The sequence below is a fragment of the Chiloscyllium punctatum genome, chromosome X (assembly GCF_047496795.1).
Source record: "Chiloscyllium punctatum isolate Juve2018m chromosome X, sChiPun1.3, whole genome shotgun sequence".
NCBI lineage: Eukaryota > Metazoa > Chordata > Chondrichthyes > Orectolobiformes > Hemiscylliidae > Chiloscyllium > Chiloscyllium punctatum.
The window spans coordinates 28,584,585-28,612,000 of NC_092791.1; the positions used below are offsets into that span (position 1 = coordinate 28,584,585).

Below are 27,416 nucleotides of genomic sequence, written 5' to 3' on the forward strand. Positions count from 1 at the left end.
TGTATTTATCCAAATGTCTTTTAAACATTGTAACTGTACCCACATCCACCACTTCCTCAGGAAAATATTCACCCTTTATGTCTTTTTTAAAATCTCTTTTCCCCTCAATTTAAAAATGTGCCCCCTAGTTTTGAAATCCTCCAATCTCGGAAAACGACAACTACGATTAATCCTATCTATGCCACTCATGATTTTATAAACTTGCGAACTTCTCAACCGCCTACGCTACAGTGAAATAAGTCCCAGCCTATCCAGCCTTTCTTTGTAACTTAAGCGCTCTATTCCTGGCAACATCCTGGTAAATCTTTTCTGAACTCACTCAAGCTTAATAACATCCTTCCTGTAACAGGGCGACCAGAACTGGACGCAGTATTCCAGAAGAGGCCTCACCAATGTCCTGTACAACCCCAACATGACTTTTCTATGCCAATGATTTGGAGGTGCCAATGTTGAGTAGCGCTCTGAAAGCTAGTGCTTCCAAATAAACCAGTTGGACTATAACCTGGTGTTGTGTGATTTTTAACTTTTCTATGCCAATTTGAGTCAGAAAATAGAGACCCAGAGGCTAAAATATCAGGGATAGAGATGCTAATATTCCAATCAGTAGCCTCAATACTCAAGCCATGATTCATGAGTATGTTGTAATTATGGGGGAAACAGGCACAGGCCTTCTCTCAATCAGCTTTCAATTACAATGCACTGAATCTTTGGTGCTTTAGTCACATTATGTATGCCAACAGTAATTGTACAAATGAAAATAATTAGTGCTGGAGCTGCTTCTCACTGTGATGTTCTTCCACATCAGTCACACGCCTAGATTTTATTGGACACAAGCAGGTCTTGCACTTTGGCCTTCCCTGAGCATGCTTGGTCCAATGCTTCCCGCACTGTCTGCTGTGTGCTCTCGGACTTAAGATCTCAATGCTTCCAAAGGGTGAGCCGGTTTCAAAAGAAAAGCATTTGTCGTGGCTTTTTAAACCTAGTTTGCAAGCCATGTTTGTGTTACCTGCAAAGAAGCAGCAGTGAGGAAATAATCGTTGGACTTGAGTCCACAGTTGCTTGTTTCTGGGGGCTCCTGATGGTCTTTAAAAGGCCATCAACAGTATTCTCTTCCAAACTTACCTTGGAATGGCAGTGACATCATCAGAGTAGCTGAGGTCTGGAGGCCTGGAGTGGAATGGAGCAGAGCAGAGTGGCATGGAGTGGAGTGGAGTGGAACAGAGTGGCGTGGAGTGGAACAGAGTGAAGCGGGCTGGAGGCCCGGAGTGGAGGGGAGCGGGCTGGAGACCTGGAGTGGAGGGGAGCAGGCTGGAGGCCTGGAAAGGAGGGAAGTGGGCTGGAAGCCTAGAGAGGATCAGAGCAGGCTGAAGGTCTGGAGTGGAGGGAACAGACTGGAGGCCTGGAGTGGAGTAGAGCTGGCTGAAGATTGGGCATGGAGGGAAGCGGGCTGAAGGCCTGGAGTGGAGGAGAGCGGGCTGGAGGCTTGGAGTAGAGGGGAGCAGGTTGGAGGCTTGGAGTGGAGGGGAGCAGGCTGGAGGCCTGGAAAGGAGGGAAGTGGGCTGGAAGCCTAGAGAGGATCAGAGCAGGCTGAAGGTCTGGAGTGGAGGGAACAGACTGGAGGCCTGGAGTGGAGTAGAGCTGGCTGAAGATTGGGCATGGAGGGAAGCGGGCTGAAGGCCTGGAGTGGAGGAGAGCGGGCTGGAGGCTTGGAGTAGAGGGGAGCAGGTTGGAAGCTTGGAGTGGAGGGGAGCAGGCTGGAGGCCTGGAAAGGAGGGAAGCGGGCTGGAGGCCTGGAGTGGAGGAGAGCGGGCTGGAGGCCTGGAGTGGAGGGGAGCGGGCTGGAGGCCTGGAGTGGAGGGGAGCGGGCTGGAGGCCTGGGGTGGAGCAGAGCAGACTGGAGCCCTGGAGTGGAGGGGAGCGGGCTGGAGGCCTGGGGTGGAGCAGAGCAGGCTGGAGGCCTGGAGTGGAGCGGAGCGGGCTGGAGGCCTGGAGTGGAGCGGAGCGGGCTGAAGGTCTGGAGTGGAGGGGAGCGGAGCGGGGTGGAGGCCTGGAGTGGAGGGGAGCGGAGTGGGGTGGAGGCCTGGAGTGGAGGGGAGCGGGCTGGAGGCCTGGAGTGGAGGGGAGCGGGCTGGGGGCTTGGAGTGGAGGAGAGCGGGCTGGAGGCTTGGAGTAGAGGGGAGCAGGTTGGAGGCTTGGAGTGGAGGGGAGCAGGCTGGAGGCCAGGGGTGGAGCAGAGCAGGCTGGAGGCCTGGAGTGGAGGGGAGCAGGTTGGAGGCCTGGAGTGGAGGGGAGCGGGCTGGAGGCCTGGAGTGGAGGGGAGCGGGCTGGAGGCCTGGAGTGGAGGGGAGCGGGCTGGAGGCCTGGGGTGGAGCAGAGCAGACTGGAGCCCTGGAGTGGAGGGGAGCGGGCTGGAGGCCTGGAGTGGAGGGGAGCGGGCTGGAGGCCTGGAGTGGAGGGGAGCGGGCTGGAGGCCTGGAGTGGAGGGGAGCGGGCTGGAGGCCTGGAGTGGAGCGGAGCAGACTGGAGCCCTGGAGTGGAGCGGAGCGGGCTGGAGGCCTGGAGTGGAGGGGAGCGGGCTGGAGGCCTGGGGTGGAGCAGAGCAGACTGGAGGCCTGGAGTGGAGGGGAGCGGGCTGGAGGCCTGGAGTGGAGGGGAGCGGGCTGGAGGCCTGGAGTGGAGGGGAGCGGGCTGGAGGCCTGGAGTGGAGGGGAGCGGGCTGGAGGCCTGGAGTGGAGGGGAGCGGGCTGGAGGCCTGGAGTGGAGGGGAGCGGGCTGGAGGCCTGGAGTGGAGCGGAGCAGACTGGAGCCCTGGAGTGGAGGGGAGCGGGCTGGAGGCCTGGAGTGGAGCAGAGCGGGCTGAAGGTCTGGAGTGGAGGGGAGCGGGCTGGAGGCCTGGAGTGGAGCGGAGTGCGCTGGATGCCTGGAGCAAAGCAGAGCGGGCTGGAGGCCTGGAGTGGAGGGGAGCGGGCTGGAGGCCTGGAGTGGAGGGGAGCGGGCTGGAGGCCTGGAGTGGAGGGGAGCGGGCTGGAGGCCTGGAGTGGAGGGGAGCGGACTGGAGCCTTGGAGTGGAGGGGAGCGGGCTGGAGGCCTGGAGTGGAGCGGAGCGGGCTGAAGGTCTGGAGTGGAGGGGAGCGGGCTGGAGGCCTGGAGTGGAGGGGAGCGGGCTGGAGGCCTGGAGTGGAGGGGAGCGGGCTGGAGGCCTGGAGTGGAGGGGAGCGGGCTGGAGGCCTGGAGTGGAGGGGAGCGGGCTGGAGGCCTGGAGTGGAGCGGAGCGGGCTGGAGGCCTGGAGTGGAGGGGAGCGGGCTGGAGGCCTGGAGTGGAGGGGAGCGGGCTGGAGGCCTGGAGTGGAGGGGAGCGGGCTGGAGGCCTGGAGTGGAGGGGAGCGGGCTGGAGGCCTGGAGTGGAGGGGAGCGGGCTGGAGGCCTGGAGTGGAGGGGAGCGGGCTGGAGGCCTGGAGTGGAGGGGAGCAGACTGGAGCCCTGGAGTGGAGGGGAGCGGGCTGGAGGCCTGGAGTGGAGCGGAGCGGGCTGAAGGTCTGGAGTGGAGGGGAGCGGGCTGGAGGCCTGGAGTGGAGGGGAGCGGAGCGGGGTGGAGGTCTGGAGTGGAGGGGAGCGGAGCGGGGTGGAGGCCTGGAGTGGAGGGAAGCGGGCTGGAGGCCTGGAGTGGAGGGAAGCGGGCTGGAGGCCTGGAGTGGAGGGAAGCGGGCTGGAGGCCTGGAGTGGAGGGGAGCAGGCTGGAGGCCTGGAGGGGAGGGGAGGGGAGTGGGCTGGGGGCTTGGAGTGGAGGGGAGTGGGCTGGGGGCTTGGAGTGGAGGGGAGCGGGCTAGAGACCTGGAGTGGAGCGGAGCAGGCTGGAGGCCTGGAGTGGAGGGAAGCGAGCTGAAGGCCTGGAGTGGAGTGGAGGGGAGCAGGCTGGAGGCCTGGAGTGGAGTGGAGGAGAGCAGGCTGGAAGCCTGGAGTGGAGCGGAGCAGGCTGAAGGCCTGGAGTGGAGGGCAGCAGGCTGGAGGACTGGAGTGGAGTGGAGAGGAGCGGGCTGGGGGCCTGGAGTGGAGCGGAGCAGGCTGAAGGCCTGGAGTGGAGGGCAGCAGGCTGGAGGCCTGGGGTGGAGCAGAGCAGGCTGGAGGCCAGGGGTGGAGCAGAGCAGGTTGGAGGCCTGGAGTGGAGGGGAGCAGGTTGGAGGCCTGGAGTGGAGGGGAGCGGGCTGGAGGCCTGGAGTGGAGGGGAGCGGGCTGGAGGCCTGGAGTGGAGGGGAGCGGGCTGGAGGCCTGGAGTGGAGGGGAGCGGGCTGGAGGCCTGGGGTGGAGCAGAGCAGACTGGAGCCCTGGAGTGGAGGGGAGCGGGCTGGAGGCCTGGAGTGGAGGGGAGCGGGCTGGAGGCCTGGAGTGGAGCGGAGCAGACTGGAGCCCTGGAGTGGAGCGGAGCGGGCTGGAGGCCTGGAGTGGAGGGGAGCGGGCTGGAGGCCTGGAGTGGAGGGGAGCGGGCTGGAGGCCTGGGGTGGAGCAGAGCAGACTGGAGGCCTGGAGTGGAGGGGAGCGGGCTGGAGGCCTGGAGTGGAGCAGAGCGGGCTGAAGGTCTGGAGTGGAGGGGAGCGGAGCGGGGTGGAGGACTGGAGTGGAGGGGAGCGGAGCGGGGTGGAGGCCTGGAGTGGAGGGAAGCGGGCTGGAGGCCTGGAGTGGAGTGGGCTGGGGCCTTGGAGTGGAGGGGAGTGGGCTGGGGGCTTGGAGTGGATGGGAGCGGGCTAGAGACCTGGAGTGGAGCAGAGCAGGCTGGAGGCCTGGAGTGGAGGGGAGCGGGCTGGAGGCCTGGAGTGGAGGGGAGCGGGCTGGAGGCCTGGAGTGGAGGGGAGCGGGCTGGAGGCCTGGAGTGGAGCGGAGCAGACTGGAGCCCTGGAGTGGAGCGGAGCGGGCTGGAGGCCTGGAGTGGAGGGGAGCGGGCTGGAGGCCTGGAGTGGAGCGGAGCAGACTGGAGCCCTGGAGTGGAGGGGAGCGGGCTGGAGGCCTGGAGTGGAGCAGAGCGGGCTGAAGGTCTGGAGTGGAGGGGAGCGGAGCGGGGTGGAGGTCTGGAGTGGAGGGGAGCGGAGCGGGGTGGAGGCCTGGAGTGGAGGGAAGCGGGCTGGAGGCCTGGAGTGGAGTGGGCTGGGGCCTTGGAGTGGAGGGGAGTGGGCTGGGGGCTTGGAGTGGATGGGAGTGGGCTGGGGGCTTGGAGTGGAGGGGAGCGGGCTAGAGACCTGGAGTGGAGCGGAGCAGGCTGGAGGCCTGGAGTGGAGGGAAGCGAGCTGAAGGCCTGGAGTGGAGTGGAGGGGAGCAGGCTGGAGGCCTGGAGTGGAGTGGAGGAGAGCAGGCTGGAAGCCTGGAGTGGAGCGGAGCAGGCTGAAGGCCTGGAGTGGAGCGGAGCAGGCTGGAGGCCTGGAGTGGAGTGGAGAGGAGCGGGCTGGGGGCCTGGAGTGGAGCGGAGCAGGCTGAAGGCCTGGAGTGGAGAGCAGCAGGCTGGAGGCCTGGAGTGGAGTGAAGAGGAGCGGGCTGGGGGCCTGGAGTAGAGCGGAGCAGGCTGGAGGCCTGGAGTGGAGGAAAGTTGGCTGGGGGCCTGGAGGGGAGCAGACTGGAGGCCTGGAGTGGAGCGGAGTGCGCTGGATGCCTGGAGCAAAGCAGAGCGGGCTGGAGGCCTGGAGTGGAGGGAAGCGGGCTGGAGGCCTGGAGTGGAGGGGAGCGGGCGGGAGGCCTGGAGTGGAGGGGAGCGGGCGGGAGGCCTGGAGTGGAGGGGAGCGGGCTGGAGGCCTGGAGTGGAGGGGAGCGGGCTGGAGGCCTGGAGTGGAGGGGAGCGGGCTGGAGGCCTGGGGTGGAGCAGAGCAGACTGGAGCCCTGGAGTGGAGGGGAGCGGGCTGGAGGCCTGGAGTGGAGGGGAGCGGGCTGGAGGCCTGGAGTGGAGGGGAGCGGGCTGGAGGCCTGGAGTGGAGGGGAGCGGGCTGGAGCCCTGGAGTGGAGCGGAGCAGACTGGAGCCCTGGAGTGGAGCGGAGCGGGCTGGAGGCCTGGAGTGGAGGGGAGCGGGCTGGAGGCCTGGGGTGGAGCAGAGCAGACTGGAGGCCTGGAGTGGAGGGGAGCGGGCTGGAGGCCTGGAGTGGAGGGGAGCGGGCTGGAGGCCTGGAGTGGAGGGGAGCGGGCTGGAGGCCTGGAGTGGAGGGGAGCGGGCTGGAGGCCTGGAGTGGAGGGGAGCGGGCTGGAGGCCTGGAGTGGAGGGGAGCGGGCTGGAGGCCTGGAGTGGAGGGGAGCGGGCTGGAGGCCTGGAGTGGAGCGGAGCAGACTGGAGCCCTGGAGTGGAGGGGAGCGGGCTAGAGGCCTGGAGTGGAGCAGAGCGGGCTGAAGGTCTGGAGTGGAGGGGAGCGGGCTGGAGGCCTGGAGTGGAGGGGAGCAGACTGGAGCCCTGGAGTGGAGGGGAGCGGGCTGGAGGCCTGGAGTGGAGGGGAGCGGGCTGGAGGCCTGGAGTGGAGCAGAGCGGGCTGAAGGTCTGGAGTGGAGGGGAGCGGGCTGGAGGCCTGGAGTGGAGTGGAGCAGACTGGAGCCCTGGAGTGGAGGGGAGCGGAGCGGGGTGGAGGCCTGGAGTGGAGGGAAGCGGGCTGGAGGCCTGGAGTGGAGTGGGCTGGGGCCTTGGAGTGGAGGGGAGTGGGCTGGGGGCTTGGAGTGGAGGGGAGTGGGCTGGGGGCTTGGAGTGGAGGGGAGCGGGCTAGAGACCTGGAGTGGAGCGGAGCAGGCTGGAGGCCTGGAGTGGAGGGAAGCGAGCTGAAGGCCTGGAGTGGAGTGGAGGGGAGCAGGCTGGAGGCCTGGAGTGGAGTGGAGTGGAGGAGAGCAGGCTGGAAGCCTGGAGTGGAGCGGAGCAGGCTGAAGGCCTGGAGTGGAGGGCAGCAGGCTGGAGGCCTGGAGTGGAGTGGAGAGGAGCGGGCTGGGGGCCTGGAGTGGAGCGGAGCAGGCTGAAGGCCTGGAGTGGAGGGCAGCAGGCTGGAGGCCTGGAGTGGAGGGGAGCAGGCTGGAGGCCTGGAGTGGAGGAAAGTGGGCTGGGGGCCTGGAGCAAAGCAGAGCGGGCTGGAGGCCTGGAGTGGAGGGGAGCGGGCGGGAGGCCTGGAGTGGAGGGGAGTGCAGGGGAGGGGAGCAGACTGGAGGCCTGGAGTGGAGCGGAGTGCGCTGGATGCCTGGAGCAAAGCAGAGCGGGCTGGAGGCCTGGAGTGGAGGGGAGCGGGCTGGAGGCCTGGAGTGGAGGGGAGCGGGCGGGAGGCCTGGAGTGGAGGGGAGTGCAGGGGAGGGGAGCAGGCTGGAGGCCTGGAGTGGAGGGGAGCGGGCTGGAGCCCTGGAGTGGAGGGGAGCAGGCTGGAGGCCTGGAGTGGAGGGGAGCGGGCTGGAGGCCTGGAGTGGAGGGGAGCGGGCTGGAGGCCTGGAGTGGAGGGGAGCGGGCTGGAGGCCTGGAGTGGAGGGGAGCGGGCTGGAGGCCTGGAGTGGAGGGAAGTGGGCTGGGGGAGTGGAGGGAAGTGGGCTGGGGGCCTGGAGGGGAGCGGGTTGGGGGCCTGGAGGGGAGCGGGCTGGAGGCCTGGAGTGAAGGGAGCAGGTTGGAGGCCTGGAGTGAAGGGAGCAGGTTGGAGGCCTGGAATGGAGGGGAGCAGGTTGGAGGCCTGGAATGGAGGGGAGCAGGTTGGAGGCCTGGAATGGAGGGGAGCAGGTTGGAGGCCTGGAGTGGAGGGGAGCGGACTGGAGGCCTGGAGTGGAGGGGAGCAGGCTGGAGGCCTGGAGTGGAGGATGGAGGCCTGGAAGCCTGGAGTGACGGGAGCAAGCTGGAGGCCTGGAATGGAGGGGAGTGGGCTGGAGGCCTGGAGTGGAATGGAGCGAGCTGGAGGCCTGGAGTGGAATGGAGCGAGCTGGAGGCCTGGAGTGGAGGGAAGGGGAGTGGGCTGGAGGCCTGGAGTGGAGGGGTGTGGGCTGGAGGCCTGGAATGGAGGGGTGTGGGCTGGAGGCCTGGAATGGAGGGGAGCGGGCTGGAGGCCTGCAGTGGAGCAGAGCAGAGTGGGCTGGAGGCCTGGAGTGGAGGGGAGCGGGCTGGAGGCCTGGAGTGGAGGGGAGCGGGCTGGAGGCCTGGAGTGGAGCAGAACGGGTTGGAGGCCTGGAGCAGACGGAAGCGGGCTGGAGGCCTGGAGTGTAGGGAATGGACTGGAGGCCTGGAGCGGGCTGGAGGCCTGGAGTGGAGGAGAGCGGAGCAGGCTGCCACTCTGCTCCAGGCCTCCAGCCTGCTCCGCTCCAGGCTGCTTGGCCGTCTTGCTGATCTCCACTCCAGGCCTCCAGCCCACTCCCCTCCAGCCCAGTTTTACCTCTGCAGTTTTTCTGAGCTGTAACTTCTTGTCATTACTAGCATGTCTAATCTGGATGGCATCACCTCAGTGACAAACCCACTCCCTCACGCTCACCAAAGTCCACCAAGGACAAGAGACAACTGGCTCCGTATTTGCAGAAAGAACATAAGAACAGAAGTAGGCCATCCAGCCCATCAAATCCTCTGAAAAGGCTCAGCAATGTAATGGGGTTTGGAGGTAAGTGAGTGTGAGAGAGTGGGGGTTGGGGGGCAGTGAGTGTGAGGGAGTGGGAGTTGGGGGGCAGTGAGTGTGAGGGAGTGGGGCTTGGGGGCAATGAGTGTGAGGGAGTGGGGTTTGGGGGGAGTGGGTGTGAGGGAGTGGGGTTTGGGGTAAGTGAGTGTGAGGGAATGGGGTTTGGGGATAGTGAGTGTGAGGGAGTGGGGTTTCGGGGACAGTGAGTGTGAGGGAGTGGGGTTTGGGGGGAAGGGAGTGTGAGGGAGTGGGGTTTGGGGGGCAGTGAGTGTGAGGGAGTGGGGTTTGGGGGGCAGTGAGTGTGAGGGAGTGGGGTTTGGGGGCAATGAATGTGAGGGAGTGGGTGTGAGGGAGTGGGGTTTGGGGGCAGTGAGTGTGAGGGAGTGGGGGTTGGGGGGCAGTGAGTGTGAGGGAGTGGGGGTTGGGGGGCAGTGAGTGTGTGGGAGTGGGGGTTGGGGGGCAGTGAGTGTGTGGGAGTGGGGTTTGGGGGGCAGTGAGTGTGAGGGAGTGGGGTTTGGGGGCAATGAATGTGAGGGAGTGGGGTTTAGGGGAGTGGGTGTGAGGGAGTGGGGTTTGGGGTAAGTGAGTGTGAGGGAATGGGGTTTGGGGATAGTGAGTGTGAGGGAGTGGGGTTTCGGGGACAGTGAGTGTGAGGGAGTGGGGTTTGGGGGGAAGGGAGTGTGAGGGAGTGGGGTTTGGGGGGAAGGGAGTGTGAGGGAGTGGGGTTTGGGGGGAAGGGAGTGTGAGGGAGTGGGGTTTGGGGGGCAGTGAGTGTGAGGGAGTGGGGTTTGGGGGCAATGAATGTGAGGGAGTGGGGTTTGGGGGTGTGGGGTTTGGGGGAGTGGGTGTGAGGGAGTGGGGTTTGGGGGCAGTGAGTGTGAGGGAGTGGGGTTTTGGGGCAGTGAGTGTGAGGGAGTGGGGTCTGGGTGGCAGTGTGTGTGAGAGAGTGGGTGTGAGGGAGTGGGGTTTGGGGGGCAGTGAGTGTGAGGGAGTGGGGTTTTGGGGCAGTGAGTGTGAGGGAGTGGGGTCTGGGTGGCAGTGTGTGTGAGAGAGTGGGTGTGAGGGAGTGGGGTTTGGGGGGCAGTGAGTGTGAGGGAGTGGGGTTTGGGAGGCAGTATGAGGGAGTGGGGTTTGGGAGGCAGCGAATGTGAGGGAGGGGGGTTTGGTGGGCAGCGAGTGTGAGGGTGTGGGGTTTGGGTGGCAGTGAGTGTGAGGGAGTGGGGTTTGAGGGGAAGTGATTGTGAGGGAGTGGGGTTTGGGTGGCAATGAATGTGAGGGAGTGGGGTTTGGGGAGCAGTGAGTGTGAGGGAGTGGGGTTTGGGGAGCAGTGAGTGTGAGGGAGTGGGGTTTGGGTGGCAGTGAGTGTGAGGGAGTGGGGTTTGAGGGGAAGTGAGTGTGAGGGAGTGGGGTTTGAGGGGCAATGAGTGTGAGGGAGTCGGGTTTGGGGGGCAGTGTGTGTGAGGGAGTGGGGTTTGGAGAGTGAACGGGACACTGGGGGGGAATGTTTTTCCAGCAGTCTATTCAAATAGCGAGAAACACTATTGTCCTTTATAATCTCAATGCACCTGAACAGTGGGTAGAGTAAAACAGTAGAACGTTTTATTTCTCTCACGAGCTAAATGCCTGCTTTTCATCGGTCAATCTTGGCTGTTGCATATCACCTGATGAGAATCATCGTTTAGCCCCGTTGACAAAGATATCTTGCTGAGTGGCACATGATTTTCTGGCATCAGGTAACCGTTAAGGTGCCAGGAATTCCCATTGCCACTGGAGCTTGGGGATATTGGTATTACGGTGAGTGCAAAATGGAGATTGTTGTGTTACGATGTGGGGTAAACCCTCCTGCTTAATTTCATCCAGCAACACAGAAAAGATTTATCCTGCGCAGTAATCTATGAAAATTTGAGATACCAAGGACTACGCCAAAGTAAAAAATTAACAACTTTATTTCTTAAAGTATAACAGAGAATAATTAACGAACAACTATTTACAACTCCTTCCTCTTTTACCTTCCCTTCTATAATACCAGTCTGATAAAACCCCCTGATTTAAGATTTACCAAAAATTCAAGTTTTCAAAACCAGCCAGCTTTTGGATCTTCTATTTGGATCTTCCTGTGTCGTCGTCTTCTTAGGGATTATGCTTCACCAGTCACAGAATGATAAAGGTACCTTTAAGAGAGCTATTTTTTGGGCAGTCTTTACATGCTGGTGGCATGGCAGTTCTCCTCCCAACTGTTCAATTTTCCCTGGTCTTATACCCCAAAAGCATTGGATTGTGTCATTGGCTTTTAAGATTGTCAATATACTAAGTTCAAACTGGATTGGAGATTGTTATTTTGTTGGGGTATAATTTAAACGGATTAGATTAGATTCCCTAAAGTATGGAAGCAGGCCCTTGGGCCCAATTAGTCCACATCGACCTTCTGAAGAGTAACCCACCCGGACACATTCCCGTATATTTACCCCTGACTAGTGCACCTAACACTATGGGCAATTTAGCATGGCCAATTCACCTAACCTACACATCTTTGGATTGTGGGAGGAAACCGGAGGAATCCCATGCAAACACGGGAAGAATGTGCAAACTCGATTGGCCTAATTCAAATCTGTTTTTGTATCCAGGCAACCAGCTACCCTAACTGCTGGACCACATGTTACATTGTACCTTGTTGGGAACACTTGGTGCTGTTAGATAGTTCTACCAGCTTTTAACTTTCTTAAAGGTACAGTACACCCACATCTTCATAATAGTGGAGACCAAACTGCTCTCTCTTTCATTGGAGCTGCTCTGCTGTTTGCAGGCAGAGAAAAACGGCAAGTCAGCTTCTGAATTAGCAGCTTGCTGTCGACTGCCCCTTTTTTATGAAGCATTAGCTTCACCGCAATCAGAGTGTATGTGCTGCCTGCACTAACTTCTAGATAGCATTTGGTGGCGAACTTGATGCTCTTTTCACTCTTTTTGGGAGCAACATTGCCTTTCGGAGACACAGCTGTGACATCACGGTGACAGCACAGGCGCTGGGCTCATCAAAAGCTCCCAGACAAGAGCTGAACACGTGACCCTCTCAAACCCACGAATCGCCTGAAGCCTTGGTTTAGTGATTAGCATATACAGTTTATCTGATCACCTTGAGAGCTGTCTTGGATGTGAGCTCAGAACATCCCAAAACATGTCAAGTAAGCATGTCACTGGCGTAATGGAGGACAGCCAGCAGCTATTTGGCACACAGCAAGATTCCGCAGCTTATCTGTTCCCGTGATGCTCGCTGAGGGGGGGTGAATATTTGCCAGGGCAATTCCCCTTGTCCTCTTCAAACAGCGCAACATGATCTTTGACGTCCCCAGAGAGGGTAGATGGAGTCTCAAGTTAATGAGGTCCCATCAGAATGACAGCATTTCTGATCATCGTCAAAGGGCTTATGCCCGAAATGTCGATTCTACTGCTCCTCGAATGCTGCCTGACCAGCACCACACTCTCGACTCTAATCTCCAGCATTTGCAGTCCTCACTTTCTCCATGTAAGAGAGAGAAAGAGATAGAGCGCGCGGGAGAGGCACAATGAGAATAGGACATGATCAAGGCTGCGATCGATTGAGAGGCATTTGCTTGGCACCCTGCACATCCTCAGGTGGATTGAAGGGAGGAACCTGTAATGCCATTGCAAAATATTGCCGATGTTGGAAATTGGAAGTGAACTAATCACTAGAACTCAATAACGTAGGGGCGGAAAGCGAGTGCAAGGCAGAGACAGCCAAGTGATTTGTCCCTGAGATTTAGAAAACATTTCTGGGCTCAGAGGCTGGTCCCCCTGTGGAATTCTCACCCACAGAAGGCTGTGGAGGCCTACTCCCTGAATATATTCAAGAAAGAGAGATTTTAAAAGCATCAAGGGGTATGGGGAGAAAATAGGAATATGGCATTGACAAAAGGGATTAGCCATGATTCTATTGAATAGTGGAGCTGAATGGCCTACTCCTGCTCCTCGTTTCTATGGTTACACAGGTGTGCAAGATTGTGAGCTGTCATTCACAGATTAAATCCAAGTTGCCATTATTTTGCAGATAGCTCTCGGGATAGGGTCAATGTGGGGATTTGTCCATTATTGTTGACTAGTATTGCCATCCCTTTCCAAATCTCTTCATCTTTTCAACTCCAATAGGACCATTAGCAAATGGAAGGTATCAGTGAGGTTCCAAGGATTTGAGGGCCGGATCGTCAAGGCCAAGAGACTGCAGGCTGAGCAGTTTATTGGAAACAGGCAAGTTTACAAGCCAGGGGGAAGCAAGGTTGCTTGTAGCCTGTCCCGGTTCCTTATTTTCGAACAGGTTGGTTGAAATCCAGACATTTAACAACAACACCTTAGTGTCACAGCGGTACCGAGACTCCAGACTGCAGCTGAGGTCTTACAAGGTAACTCCCACCCTGAAGGAGACATGACCTGGTCCTGTTCCTGGCCCTGCTTTCCTTGATCTTCAGTTCCAGCCACAGGAGTAGTGATTCACTGTGAACCAGTCACCATAGGACAGAAAGATCCAGTGTCACCAGCTGGGATTTACTGGCCCCGGGAAACTGCAATGTATGTTGGGGTGTCTGCACTGCATCACGCTCCACCTGATTTCAGTTTTGATTCTTTCTTGGTTTATTCTGCTTTTCTTGCTGTCTATGCCATTACACACTTCCGTGTCCTTTTTCAATCAGGCTTGCTGCGAATTAAAAGAACAATAGGCAAATATTGCTCAGCAAGAACACTCGCCACACTTAGAATTGTGGTCTAGTGAAGATGAGGAGAGCCACTTCTGGTCTGGCGAGAAGAGTCTCTTTATAGTAAATCCAATATCGTTTATTCTGTTTCTACAACTATTTCCAGGTTACAAGGGTGGGCTATACATTACTGCAGAGACTGTAACAACGGGTATAGAAGGTTTGAGTTAGAAAGCAAGGTTGGATAAGTTGGGACTTTTTCACTGGAGTGTAGAGGTTGAGAGGTGACCTCACAGAAGTTTGCAAAATAATAGACTTGATGGTAGGTGTTTTTTTCCCTATGATATTTGAAGACCAGGGACAACATTTTTAAGGTAAGAGAGAGATTTAAAAAATACATTAATGTTTTACACAGAGGATGGTTTGTGTGTGGAATGAACTTCCTGAGCAAGTGATGGATGTGGGCACAAATACAACATTTAAAAGACATTTGGATGGATACACGAATTGGAAAGGTTTGGAGGGATATGGGCCAGGAGCAGGTAGGTGGGACTAGTTTAGTTTGGGATTATGTTCGGCATGGACTGGGATTGGACCATGCTGTCTGACTCTATGACCTAATCTTAGATCTGAGTCTTGAAATCTTTAATTACTGTTCCCTCCAGTGCTGTTTGCAAAGGACAAGGCTTATGCAACTCATTCAGGATGAACCCTTTCAGACCCTTACACAGCATCTACCTTCGACAGTTTTGGGTTTGTTAAATGGGATGTGGGAGTCGCTGGCTGGGCCCAGCATTTATTGCCCATCCCTTGTTGCCCCTTGAGAAGGTGGTGGATGAGCTGCCTTTCAACACCACTCTTTGAGTCATACCAAACTGCAGAGATATACTGAACATGGACAAGTCTCAACCTGCAAACAGAGGGCAAGTATGGTTCTAAGCTCAGCATTTGGAGAATTCACACATTCTGTGCTTATCACCAGCCAACCTGGTGGGAAGGACCTGGAGAATGCGCTCAGTATTTGAGAACTGGTGTCTGTGGGTCTGACAAATAAAGCCTACTCTGTGAATCAGATATCTGCATCTGAGTTCCCAAACTATGTGCCTGCTACTCTGCAGGCTGGAGGATTCACTCAGCATATTTACTTCAGGGCATAGCTGTGTTGTAATCATCAGTAAACCAATATCCCTTTCAAGGAAAGAAAATCTCAAAGGGTTACACTATTCCATTCAGGCTGTCTTCCACAACAGACCAGTCAGTCCCCTCCTCCTCTATTCTTGCAAGTTAAGTTCCCTCAAGTGTTTATCTAATTTCCTTTTGAAATCATTCATCACCTGCTTCCACCACCCTCTCTGTAGACTCATCACCACTCGCTGTGTTTTTCAAAAAAAAGCTCTCCCTCACATCCTTCCTGAATCTCTTGCCTAAAATCTTAACTCAGTGTGCCTGAATCCTTGTACAATCTGATAATTGGAAGATTTTTTTGTCTCTCTTATCTAAGCCTGTCATAATCTTGCAACTTCTTTCAAATTAACCCCAGCTTCTCCCACATAACCTTGTTGCTCAAATCCCTCATCCCTCAAACCATTCTGCTCAATCCCTCTGAGCTCTCTTTGGCACTCACATCCTCCCTGAAGTCTGGCAACAGTCACTGGATGCCAGTTATGGCCTAAGCTGAGTTTTCTGTAGGTTCAGAATAACTCACCTGCTTTTCGACTCAATACCTCTATTGATGAAACCAAGATCCCATCGGCTTTGCTAACCACTCTCTCATATGTCCTGCCATCTTCAAAGATCAATGTATATCCATCGCAAGTCCTTCTGCTCTTGTATATGCTGTGCCATTAAATTTCTATCACCTCTCCCTATTCATTCTGCTAAAATGCTTCATCTCACAGTTCCTTTTTGTTAGAATAGAATCCCTACAGTGTGGAAACTGGCCTTCAGCCTAACAAGTTCATACCGACCTTCCGAAGAGTAATATTCTTCTACCCTATACTTACCCCGTAATGCATATAACCGACACATGCCTGAACACTATGGGCAATTTAGTACAACCGATTCACCTAACCTGCACATCTTTGTGACTGTGGGAGGAAACCCAAGCAGACATGAGGAGAACGTGCAAACTCCACACAGATGGTCATCCAAGGCTGGAATCAAACCTGGGTCCCTGGCGCTGTGAGGCAGCAGTGCTAACCACTGAGCCACCATGCCATCCTCTGTATTAAACTGCCCGCTCTAATAGTCTACCCCTGACCTGTTGCAATCAAATTGAGTCATCCTCATTGTTTATCACACTTTCAAGTTGTTGGTATCATTGGAACATTTAAAAAATTCATATCCAAGTCAATTTTAAATGAAAACAAAAGTGTCCTAGCACTGACCATTAGGAACTACCAGGGCCTCCCATCTGGCAGTCTGAAAGACAACTTTTACCATGATCCTGTTTTCTGTCCTTAAGTCGAGTTATTTTATCAAACTGTCCAATTCTATGGTCCTCCATTTTATTAATCAGCACTCTCTGTGGTACTTTGTCAAAGGTTTGCTTAAAATGCCCAAAGACACCACTGGATCCAGTGGATTGTCGATGAGGTGGTTGTAATGGAGATACTAAAGGTTGTGACAGGACTTGCCGGCTAGATGCCGAAAGGATGTTTCTTCCTATGGGAGAGGCAAGAACAAGGGGATACCCTTTAAAAATAAGGCCTCTCCCATTTTGGACTTGAGGGCACAGGTTTAAGGGGAGAGGAGCAACTTTATCACACAGAGTGGTGTGTGTATGGAATGAGCTGCCCGAGGAAGTGATTGAGGCAGGTACAATAGCAACCCTTAAAAAGCATTTGGATAGGTACATGGATGGAAAGGGTTTAGAGGGATATGGACTAAATGTGGGCAATTGGAACTAGCTGAGTGGGCACCATGGTCAGCATGGACCATGTTTGGGCCGAAGGGCCTGTCTCCATGCTGTATTACTCTGTGACTCAATGCCTGAAATGAGGAGGACCATTTTCTCTTGGATGGTCTCTTCCCCAGAAAGTGACGGAAGCACTGGAGACAGCTTCCTGACTAACAAGGGAGTCCATAGGCATTGGGAGTAAGTAGCAAAGTGGGGTTGAGAGTACAAATAGATCAGCAAAGAGGAGATGAAATAGGGGAGCAGGGTTGAGGAATCTACTTGCACTCTGAATCTGTATGGTCGTAATCGTGTCTGCTTACATGAGCGCAGTTTAAGTCATTTTCTCTCCTGGATGATGAGTCTCTCACATTTGCAAGACCCTTCCAAGGGAATCACCCCCCTTTAGAACACTGGGGAGGTGGGGGGGAGCGGGGATAACTCCCAGAGTTTTTAGCGGAGGGTGCAATGTTCTCCCTGGCTTCTGGAAACTGCAACTGGAATTGAGTCATCCTCATTGTTTGAGGTGTCTCACATAGGAATGAGGTGGAGTGAGACACAGTGCCCAATACAAGGGAGAGAGGAAAAAAACAATGCAGCTGATGTTGAGGGGAGCAGTTAGGTTGGAATAATGTGATTTCAGCTAGAATTGTACAGTGTGTAACAGGAATATGTGTGTGTGTGTGTGTGTGTGTGTGTCTTATCATTGCCTTCCATTAATCAGAACAGAGGAAGTTTCTGCAAATTGTTGATTCAGCTGGCTTCACTTAAGTTGTTCAGTGCACCAGTTAAAATCAAATTTGTCTCTGTATTAAACAACTGCTTGAATAATCGGTCATTTTTAGCTCCGCCGTGTTTTGCAGACATCAGCTGAATCAGTTGTAAATGCCTGATGCAGTAATCCCTTCCCACCAACTGGCCTTCAGCAAGGAGGCTCCATTTCAGCCATGAGAGATTGCCAAACCAGCTCAGTTGCTTACACGATGAGCAGGCCTCACCTTCGCTCTGTCTTTGTGCCAGGCTTTGAGACAACCGTTGCATGGGATGCCATACAATGGAGGGTCAGGAGACTGGTCCCTGGGATGAGAGGGTTATCCTTGGGATCAGAGGCTGAGTAAATTGGGGTGATATTCTCTGGCATTTAGAAGAATGAGAGGGAATCTCACCGGAACAGACATGATTATGAAGGGTCTTGTCAGGGTCGATACTGAGAGATTGCTCATAGAATGTGGAAGCAGACCATTCAGCCCATCAAGTCCACATTGACCCTCCAAAGAGTATCCCACCCAGACCCAGCCCCTTGTAACCCTGCATTTCCCATGGCTAATCAACCTAGCCTGCACATCCCACAGCTGGAATACGGTGAACGATTTTGGGCCACCTTTTCTAAGAAAAGAAAGACTGGCATTGGATGCAGTCCAGAGAAGGTTCACTTGGCTGGTACCATGTATGGAGGGACTGTCTTATGAGGAGAGATTGAGTAGGTTGGGCCTGTACTCATTACAGTTTAGAAGAATGAGAGATGACCTTATTGAAACATACAGAGTTCTTAGGGGACTTGACAGGGGAGATATGGAGAGGTAGTTTCCCCTTGTGGGAGAGTCTAGAACCAAAGGGCATCATCTCAGAATAAGAGGGCAGGGATGAGGATGAATGTCTTCTCCCAGAGGGGAGTGAATCTGTGGAATTCTTTCTCACAGAGGGCTGTCGAAGCTGGCTCATAAGTATATAGAAGGTGGAGACAGATAGTTTTTTTTTAATCAGGAAGGGAATCAAGGGTATGTGGGGAAAAGGCAAGAAAGTGGAGTTGAGGATTATCAGATCAGCCATGACTTCATTGAATGGTGGATCAGACTCCATGGGCTGAATGGCCTATTTCTGCTTCTATGCCTTTTGGTCTTAATTGATCAGTTGTAAAGAGCTCTAGGACATTCATGACATCACCAGGTCAGGAATTATCCATTTGGGGACGTGGGAAGGTGAAGCAAAGATTTGAGTGCACCTCCAGAAGTCATAAGGTCCGCATAAACCCCTGGCTTCGCAATGGAGGGCTCGGCCTGCACTACTCCGTAACAGGAGTTCATGGTAGATACCAGAGGGAGGCCCAAGAACTCTTTGAGTGGCCTGGGTTTGGGGGCTGGTGGGGATGGAGTAATCCTGCTTCTTGTGGCCCACTAGGAATGTCAAAAACAAACTTGAGAAGCTTTCCTGACCCAATCCTGTGGAAGTGTCCTCGTGTCAAGTTATTGGGGCACCTCCTACCTCGATGAGAAGATTATGTTACAGTATTAATGGCATAATACAGCTGCAACAGTTGAATGTCAAGGAGCTGCTAGCATATTTCTGGCTGGAATGGCCAAGGGGAATCCAGGTTGGAGGTTAGATTTGATTTCTTAGGATTTCAAATCCACATCTGACCCTTTCCTGCCTGTTAAAGGAGCGAAAGGTGTGGGTGTTTAAAATCAAGATCAACTTTTATATCTGTTTTTCTTTTTTTTTGTCTGATTCTCTTTTGAATCAGCAAATGATGTCAACACAGCTCATATTTTCACCAGTGAAAATGTCAATAATATTTGAATTGGATTGAACAGGTGGTTCAGTTGAGTTCACATAAACAGGTTGGGATCCAAACATAACTTTGATCTGAGCATGGAATGCTGATGCTCCAAACCTTTTGCTGTGCAGTACCATTGTATAAAACCCTGTTGTCTCAGCAAAGAAAACAGGTCAGATTTAATCTTCAAAATTATCTGTACACTCACCTGTCTCTGCTGATAATTCTTTTCTATCTTGTTTTGGAACAACTTCTTGGAGTCATCCTGTGAGGTGTTACCATTTAATAATTCTGCTTCAGGGCCACATTTTCCTTCAAATGACAAAGTAAACCAGTCAGCCTGTTCCAGGCTGTTCAGGAGGGGGGGGGGGGGGGCGGGGTTCAAGGTCATATCCAACCAGAGTCCCAAGGGCTGTTGTCACCATTACACCACCAGCTCAGGAATTATCCAGGGGGGGGTTTGGAGGTGGAGTGAAGCAAAGACTTGAGTGTATCTCCAGAAGTCATAAGGCACACATGTCCTCCATTGCGAAGCTAAAGGTCTTAGGCCTGAGCGACTCTGTAACAGGAGTTCATGGTAGAGGCACCAGAGGGAGGCCCGACAATTCTTTGAACATCCTGGGTTTGGGGAAGTGGCCTCATGATAAGTTGCCTGGGTTCAGAGCATGAAGGCACGAGGAACGGGAACAGCATTCTCATGGTCTACGATAAACTGAAAAACAGGCAAAGTCCTAAGGATTTACTGGACTGCTTCAGGCCAGTCAACAATATAAAACAAAGGGAACAACTCAAAAGGAGATGGAGCAGCAGAGGGCCGTAGTTGGATAAAATCATTGAAGGTGACATGACAAGTTGAGAGAGCCATTAGCAAAGTATCGAGCATCCTGAGCTTTATCAATAGGGTCTGGAGTCCAAAAGCAAGGGAGTTATATAGTAAATACAGATTGGCCTCAACTGGAGTATTGTGTCCAGTTCTGGGCTTGCCACTGTAGGAAGGATGTGAAAGTATGAGAAAAAAGCGCAGAAAAGATTCATGAGAATGGGCCCGGGGTGAGGAACTTCAATGACGTGGATAGATTTGAGAAGTTTGGACTGTTCACCTTGGAGAAGAGGAAGTCTGACAGGAGATTTGATCGAGGTGTTCAAAATCATGAGGGATCTGGACACAGAGAGAAACTGTTCCCATTGATGGAAAGATTGAGAGCCAGCAGGACACAGATTTAAAGTGAGTTTTGAGAAGATTTGTAGCTCACTTTGAGGTTCTGGATGTAGGTTTGCTCATTGAGCTGGAAGGTTCATTTTCAGACGTTTTGTCACCATACTAGGTAACATCTTCAGTGAGCTTCCGTCCAGAGGCTCACTGAAGATGTTACCCAGTATAGTGACGAAATGTCTGAAAATGAACCTTCCAGTTCAGCGAGCAAACCTACATCGAGAACAGATTTAAAGTGATTATCAAAAGAGACAAGTGTCATGGGGGGAAAGGCATTTCCACAGCGAGCAGTTAGGATTTGGAATGTACTGCTTGAAAGAGTGGGAGAGCTGAGTTCAACTGGAGGCTTTGCTGGAGGACATTGGATCTTTATCTGAGCAGGAAGACTGTGCAGGGCTTTAGGGTGAAGGTAGGTATGAATTGATCCTTCAGACAGCCAGCACAGATGTGACAGGCTGAATAGCCTGTGCTGTAACCATTCCCTGATTCGGTGACATAATCCTGTGCCTTCACTGCTGCAGGGTTCAGCTCTATCTGATGTCAGAAGAAAAGCTCCCCACCTTTCGCAACACATGCTTGGAATGGAGCAGTCTATAAACGAGGTATTGCCAATGGTGCTCTCATCCTGAGAATCAATAAAGAGAAAGTAGTGTCTTATCCTGTTGCTAAATAGTGTAGCACCAACATGGAGTACAGCAATATCACAACAGTGTCACAAAGGTCTAAGATATGATTTGTAGGAGCTTCTTCCTGTCCTCCTGGTCAACATTTGCTCAAATCCACATTAAAAGGGCAACGGGGTTCTTCAAATTTTGCAATGCTTGCAGAGAGGACAATTGTAATGTTCATTCAAACCATGAAAAATACATCATAAGATGGCTTCATCTTTTTCTTTTTGTCTCTCTTCACACTATCTCTACTGAACAGCTACAGACAACGGCTGGAGCCAGACCGGAGTGTGAAACTGTATCTGTTAATAACATGATGAGTTTTAGACACATAGATGGTCCAAAGATCATGAATAGGGATTCTTTACGCCACTGGTGTCAGGTCTTTTCTAAGCATTAAGAATAAGTAATGTTAAAACTGGGAAAACGGTGTATTTACAATGTACTAAGCTTGTAATCATCATGGTTGAGGGATGCTGCCTGTCTGTCAGACAAAGACACCTTTTCCTGCAGAGAGAGCCCACATGTGTGATTGAGCTCACCTACTTCAGTGACCTCCCTAACCAACGCCACCTACTGCTGGTGGTTCCATTATAGTGATGTATGTAATGACAACATATGAGCATGGTATTACATAGATTACTTAATGTATAATTGGGTTTGTTGGATCTCCTGAGAGTCAGACAATAGTCTCCTTCAGAAGGAGCAAGTTACTGCAAATGCTGGAATCTGTACTGAAAACAACTTCAGCTCTGGTGAAGTGTCATGTAGACTCGAAAAGTTAGCTTGCTTTCTCTCCATGGATGCTGTCTGACCCGCTGTGATCTCCAGCGTTTTCAATAGTCTCTGTCAGGTAAGGCAGCACACTCAGAGTAGAGACAGGACAATGTAAGGCTGTCAGCTGCGAGGACTGATCAACTGAAGGCTGTATCAGAATAGACAGACCAAACCACAGAGCAGCGAGAACATCACCGTGAGTTGGGGCTGAACTTAGGTAAATTTTGCAGCACTGGTCAGACAGCATGAAGTTTGAGAGTTATTGGTTCATGGAGGTAGGCAGGATGGCAAGGAAGGATGAGAGTGGGGGATTCGTCTTGTTTGGAGGTCTACCGATAGAGCAAGGAAGGGGCACAATGAGTGATTAGAGGGAAAATGAGCAATGCAGCATTCGCATGAAGGGAGAAAAAGCAGGATAATGAGCCTTTACTTGCGTCCTGTGTGGGAGTAGCAGAGAATAATCACTTTGTAAGTTTAAGTCAGTGATTTTGTTCCGATTGAGTTCCCGATTGATAAATTATGCATGGGACAAAACATTGCCAAGTGGTTCAGGCTTGAATTCGAGCCACAGAAAGCCTGATCTTGGTGTTCAATTTCTTGGCACAGTTGCCATGTGTTTATTAGGAGTTAATGGAACCAGATTTCCCGTAGGCACGAGATGAATCCTTTGTACAAGAGATACACACAGCTTGGAAACACCTCAACAAAATAGACACCATCCTCACTGCTCTGCCAAATCGACAACACAGTATGGTGCCAGCAAATCCAAAGCTTTGATGATGCCAAGCTACAATTTATCAAGCCTTACCTGTAAAAATGAAACATCTACGTGCAATGGTATAGCACCTTGAACAAGGAACTTTATCTGATGTAATTTGGCAGAGCATGTGTGAAGAGGCATGGGGAGAGGCAATGACCTTGTAGTATTATCACTGGACTGTTAATCCAGGGATCCAGGTAATGTTGTTGTGGTTCTGTTCGCTGAGCTGGGAATTTGTGTTGCAGACGTTTCGTCCCCTGTCTAGGTGACATCCTCAGTGCTTGGGAGCCTCCTGTGAAGCGCTTCTGTGCTGTTTCCTCCGGCATTTATAGTGGCCTGTCTCTGCCGCTTCCGGTTGTCAGTTCGAGCTGTCCACTGTAGTGGCCGGTGTATTGGGTCCAGGTCGATGTGTTTGTTGATAGAGTCTGTGGATGAGTGCCATGCCTCTAGGAATTCCCTGGCTGTTCTCTGTTTGGCTTGCCCTATAATGGTAGTGTTGTCCCAGTCGAATTCATGTTGCTTGTCGTCTGTGTGTGTGGCTACTAAGGATAGCTGGTCGTGTCGTTTCGTGGCTACAAACACATCGACCTGGACCCAATATACCGGCCACTACAGTGGACAGCTGGAACTGACAACCGGAAGCGGCAGAGACAGGCCACTATAAATGCTGGAGGAAACAGCACAGAAGCGCTTCACAGGAGGCTCCCAAGCACTGAGGATGTCACCTAGACAGGGGACGAAACGTCTGCAACACAAATTCCCAGCTCGGCGAACAGAACCACAACAACGAGCACCCGAGCTACAAATCTTCTACCAAACTTTGAATCCAGGTAATGTTCTGGGGACCCAGGTTTGAATCCCGCCATAGCAGATGGTGGAATTTGAATTCAGTAAATATCTGGAATTAAGAATCTAATGATTACAATGAATCCATTGTCAATTGTCAGAAAAAAAACCCACCTCATTCACTAATATCCTTTAGGGAAGGAAACTGCCATCCTTATCTGGTCTAGCCTACATGTCACTCCAAACCCATAGCAAAGTGGTTGACTCTTAACTGCCCTCGGGACAATTTGGGATGGGCAGTAAATGCTGGCCTAGCCAGCGACACCGTCATCCGGTAACTGAATTAAAAACAAAGACGGGTGAGATAAAGTCTGGTCAAGGAGCACCTTTAAAGGAGGAGACAAGGAGGTATTGAGAGGGAATTTCAAGATTGAACACACAGCCACTAATGGTGGAGCGATTAAAATCGGGAATACTCAAGAGGTCAGAATTAGGATCACAGATATATTGGAGGGTTTTCGGCTGTAGGAGATGACAGAGATCGGGAGGGGTGACACCCTGGAGAGATACTGTAGTGATTGACTCGAGGGGCTGAAAAGTCTTTCTGTGCTCCTAATTCATGTGAGGATATTTACCTCAAGGTAGATGAGTTTCCTTTCATCAACCAGTTCATTCATGTGTTTGAGGAAGGTGGGATTTGAACTCCAGCCTCCTTAATGAGAGGTAGGGTCACTACTACCATGCCATAAGAACTCTGTATCTGCAACATATGATAGGGATTAATGGACAGAGATGGAAATCAGATAAAAAATGTTCAGAAAAAGAGACAAGTGTAAGATCAGAGAGAGTGAAAGGTTCCACGTGACTGCCTCAGCGCTGGATTGAAGATTCGTAATTCACATCCTTTCAGAGATTTCAGCCATTGAATCTTTTTTTTCTGATACAACGTACATGACCTTTATTGACGTCTGACAGGTGGATCTCATGGAATATGAGTTCTCTGATTGGGGGCTGTTAATCTAGCTGACAAATATAAACAGGAGGGTAATGCCCTCTGAGAAGGGTACTGCTTGTCACTGGCCACTTGGGTATTTCCTTTCTTCCTGGTGGTGGAAATTGAATAAAGATTTGTACACCTTGGGTCTTTCACCGTGTCTCACACCTGCACACACACATGGGTGCTGGAAAAAAATAAGCACTACCACAGTTAGGCTGTAGTGAGGGTAAGGGGGAAAAAAAACGAAAAAAAAGGAGCATCAGAGGTTCTGCTCACTCTAGGGACTGGCTTGGAGCTGGCTGGTCACAGTCCATGTACTAGGCACGGGTAAGTAGAGGGTGACATGGTGATGTGATACCATCTTCCAAGGCCCCCAAGTCCTTAGAAAAGAATAAAACTCCCCAAAGCAATGGCTTACGGGCTGAGTTATATTAGGCTCTGTGGGACCTAATTGGCCAGGGCCTGCTGGAGGTGTAAGACAATATGTTTCTGTTAGAAAGCACGTGCGAAACCATGAGGAAAGATATCATCATCCTCATCTACAAGTGAAAGGGTGAGAGAGAGAAAATTAGAAATTGGCGACCAATTTCACTGCTGAGTGGATAGACCCGTCTGGCCGCAACCAGGTGTATTTACGCTCTCAGTGACAGGTCATACCCTCCCTCGACCTCCCCCTCCCAAGTTCCTGTCAGTGATGCTGCCTGCCTGTCAAATATGCGCCCCCCCCCCCCAGACCGAGCACAATTTGAATGTTAAGTTGAAACACCCTCTGGTCTTTCAGTAAAAGCTGTCAACATCGGGGCAATGGGCAGCACGGTGGCTAGCACTGCTGCCTCACAGCACCAGAGACCCAGGTTCAATTCCCGCCTCAGGCGACTGACTGTGTGGAGTTTGCATATTCTCCCCTTGTCTGTATGGATTTCCTCCGGGTGCTCTGGTTTCTTCCCAGAGTCCAAAAATGTGCAGGTCAGGTGAATTGGCCATGCTAAATTGCCCATAGTGTTAGGTGAAGGGGCAAGCGTAGGGGAATGGGTCTGGGTGGGTTGCGCTTAGGCGGGTCGGTGTGGACTTGTTGGGCCAAAGGGCCTGTTTCCACACTGTAAGTAATCTAATCTAATGTGCTGTAAGAGTGAGGTCAGAGATTTGATGCTGACCAGTGCAGGTAATAAGTCCTTTTCAAACTACACAGTTGTGCATCAAGCTAGCTTACAAAATGAGCAGGGGACAAGCCTGACAACTGTGCTTAACTACAATGCACCAAAGGATTCCCTTTTGCACAATCATTTCAATTCTGGCACCAACTACTCTTTATGGTCTCTCCCCCCTCTCTCTCCATACGTGTGAGTTCACACTGGATTACACACAACAAACAAGAGCAGGCCCATCAAGCGATTTCCATTGTTCAGCACGGCTTTGGACTTCAGGTCCAGTTTCCCGCCAGCTTCCAATATTCAGTGATTTTCTAAAGACTTAAAAAAACTCTGTCTATCCCCAGCCTTGAATATATCCACCAAACAAACACCTACGACCCTCTGGGGATCAAGAATCCAAACGATTCGTCGCCGTCTCGGTGAAGAAATGTCTCTCCACCTCAGCCCAAAATGGCCACCATCAGACAGTGTTCAGAGAATCCCCCAGTTGGAGGGGAAACAATGTCTCAGTGTTAGAGGGCAGCTCGGGCACTGAGAAATGCGATACCAAGTGGGCAGATTTCCATCAAATTGCTGCTGTTAACGAAGCAATAAAATGGCGGTGGGAGGGTGGCGGGGTGTTTGGAGGGGGGTGGAGAAAATGGCAGTGCGAAGCAGAACGTGCGCGACTTTGTGGAACCCATTTACACCGTCGGCCCTTCGGAGGATTAACTTTCACATGGAATTGCGCAAACACCTGATTAGGAAAGGGGCTGCAAGATTTTGGGACTAAGTGCACGCATTGATAATAAATACATCGTAGCATTCTGCAGTTCCAGGTCCCTGTTGGGAAACCTGGAAATGGCATTTGTGGAATGCAAGCAGTTCAGGTTGAATAACATAGATTGTAATCCTGATGTTTTTCCTTAATTACTTTTGGGAGGGCTGTTGGGGGGGGGGGAGGGTGAAGGAGATTACCTTCCCTCGTCGTTCACAATGTTTAGCTGCGATCGTGTCACTTTTCTTTAGAAGCTTAATTTATGAGCAGGAGTGAACATTGTATGTGGTCTGGGGAGGTGACGGACTGGCGGAGATCATTTTGTCTCTGCCTATTGAGGTTCCTTTGAACGAAAGAGATTAGGACGAAAATAAATTAGGAAAAAGAAAGGAGGGAGAGAAACAGACAATATAGAGATGTATGAAAACAAGAAAAAAGAGGCGTTTGCCTCAAAACAATTATTGTCACGTGTTGTTAGTGGAAGACTGATCAATCCTGTCAAGAATTATGGGGAAACCACTAAAGGCAGAGAGTGAGAAAACAATGTACAAACTCTCAGAAATAGTTGGGGTGAACAGCAGAGGCGCATTTAAAGAGAAATTAAGAAAGAAATTTTTAAAAAAGTTCGAGAGGATAGTTTTTCTTTCAGACAGTAGTAAACCTGGGAAGTTCTTTGTCACAGAGGCTGGGTAAGGCTGAGACATCTTTTTTAATCAGGAAGGGAATCCACGGTTTATGGGGAAAAGGCAGAAAAGTGGGATTGAGGATCGGATCAGCCACCATCTCATTGAATGGCGGAGCAGACTCGATGTACCTTCTCTTGGGGGAGGGGGTTTAAAGTCTTGACTGGGTCACTATATACAGTATACAACAAACTCTGTTTTAACTGGCACTCTTGATAAACCGGCAAAAATATATACCTTAGATACCATGAAGTTTACTGCATTGTTATTCTGTCCAATTATCAAAGTTTAAAAAATGTATTTACCTCAATGTAAGCATACTTGTTGTTCAATCGAATGGCCGCACGAAATATCAACAGTTGAGATTCAATTTCACGTCAATTTCTCCTTCAATACCTCGATGCGCGAGTGGTCAGTTGAGGGTGTGAGTGAGAAGGCTCTCTGCCAGTAAGTTTTATTTAAGGCAACGTCGCATTATTATTTAAGTGATTTATGCTGTGAATAAAGTATAACAGTAATGTGTGTACCCTCTGCAGTACATTTCTATTACTTAGTGTGTGTTTTTACATTGATTATGTAGACCTCTTGATTATCCCGAATATTTTTTAAATGTTGTAACTGTGCCTGCATCCACCACTTTCTCAGGAAGCTCGTTCCACATGCGAGCCACCCTCTGTGTAAAGAATTTGTCCCTCATGTCTTTTTTTTAACACATTCCGGGTCTCATAGGTTAATATAAAGCTTACTGTATTCAAGGCCAAGCCAGACTGACCAGGGAAGTAGAGTTGAAACCACATGATCATCGTGAATGGTGGCGGGGGGGGGGAGCAGACTGGAGGGGCTATAAAGTCTTTCTGAGCTCCTCATTCGTGTGAGGATATTTACCTCAAG

The 27,416-nt window shown here is 52.4% G+C and overlaps 1 long non-coding RNA gene across 1 annotated transcript in view; it reads right to left on the minus strand.

Annotated features, from left to right (window-relative positions):
* LOC140471324 (uncharacterized) overlaps nt 1-27,110 on the minus strand; it is a 48,497-nt gene extending 21,387 nt beyond the window's left edge. Inside the window, exon 1 of the long non-coding RNA XR_011956969.1 lies at nt 26,831-27,110. This is a non-coding gene — a long non-coding RNA (uncharacterized lncRNA). The remainder of the gene's footprint in view (nt 1-26,830) is intronic.
* Between the last annotated feature and the right edge of the window lie 306 nt (nt 27,111-27,416).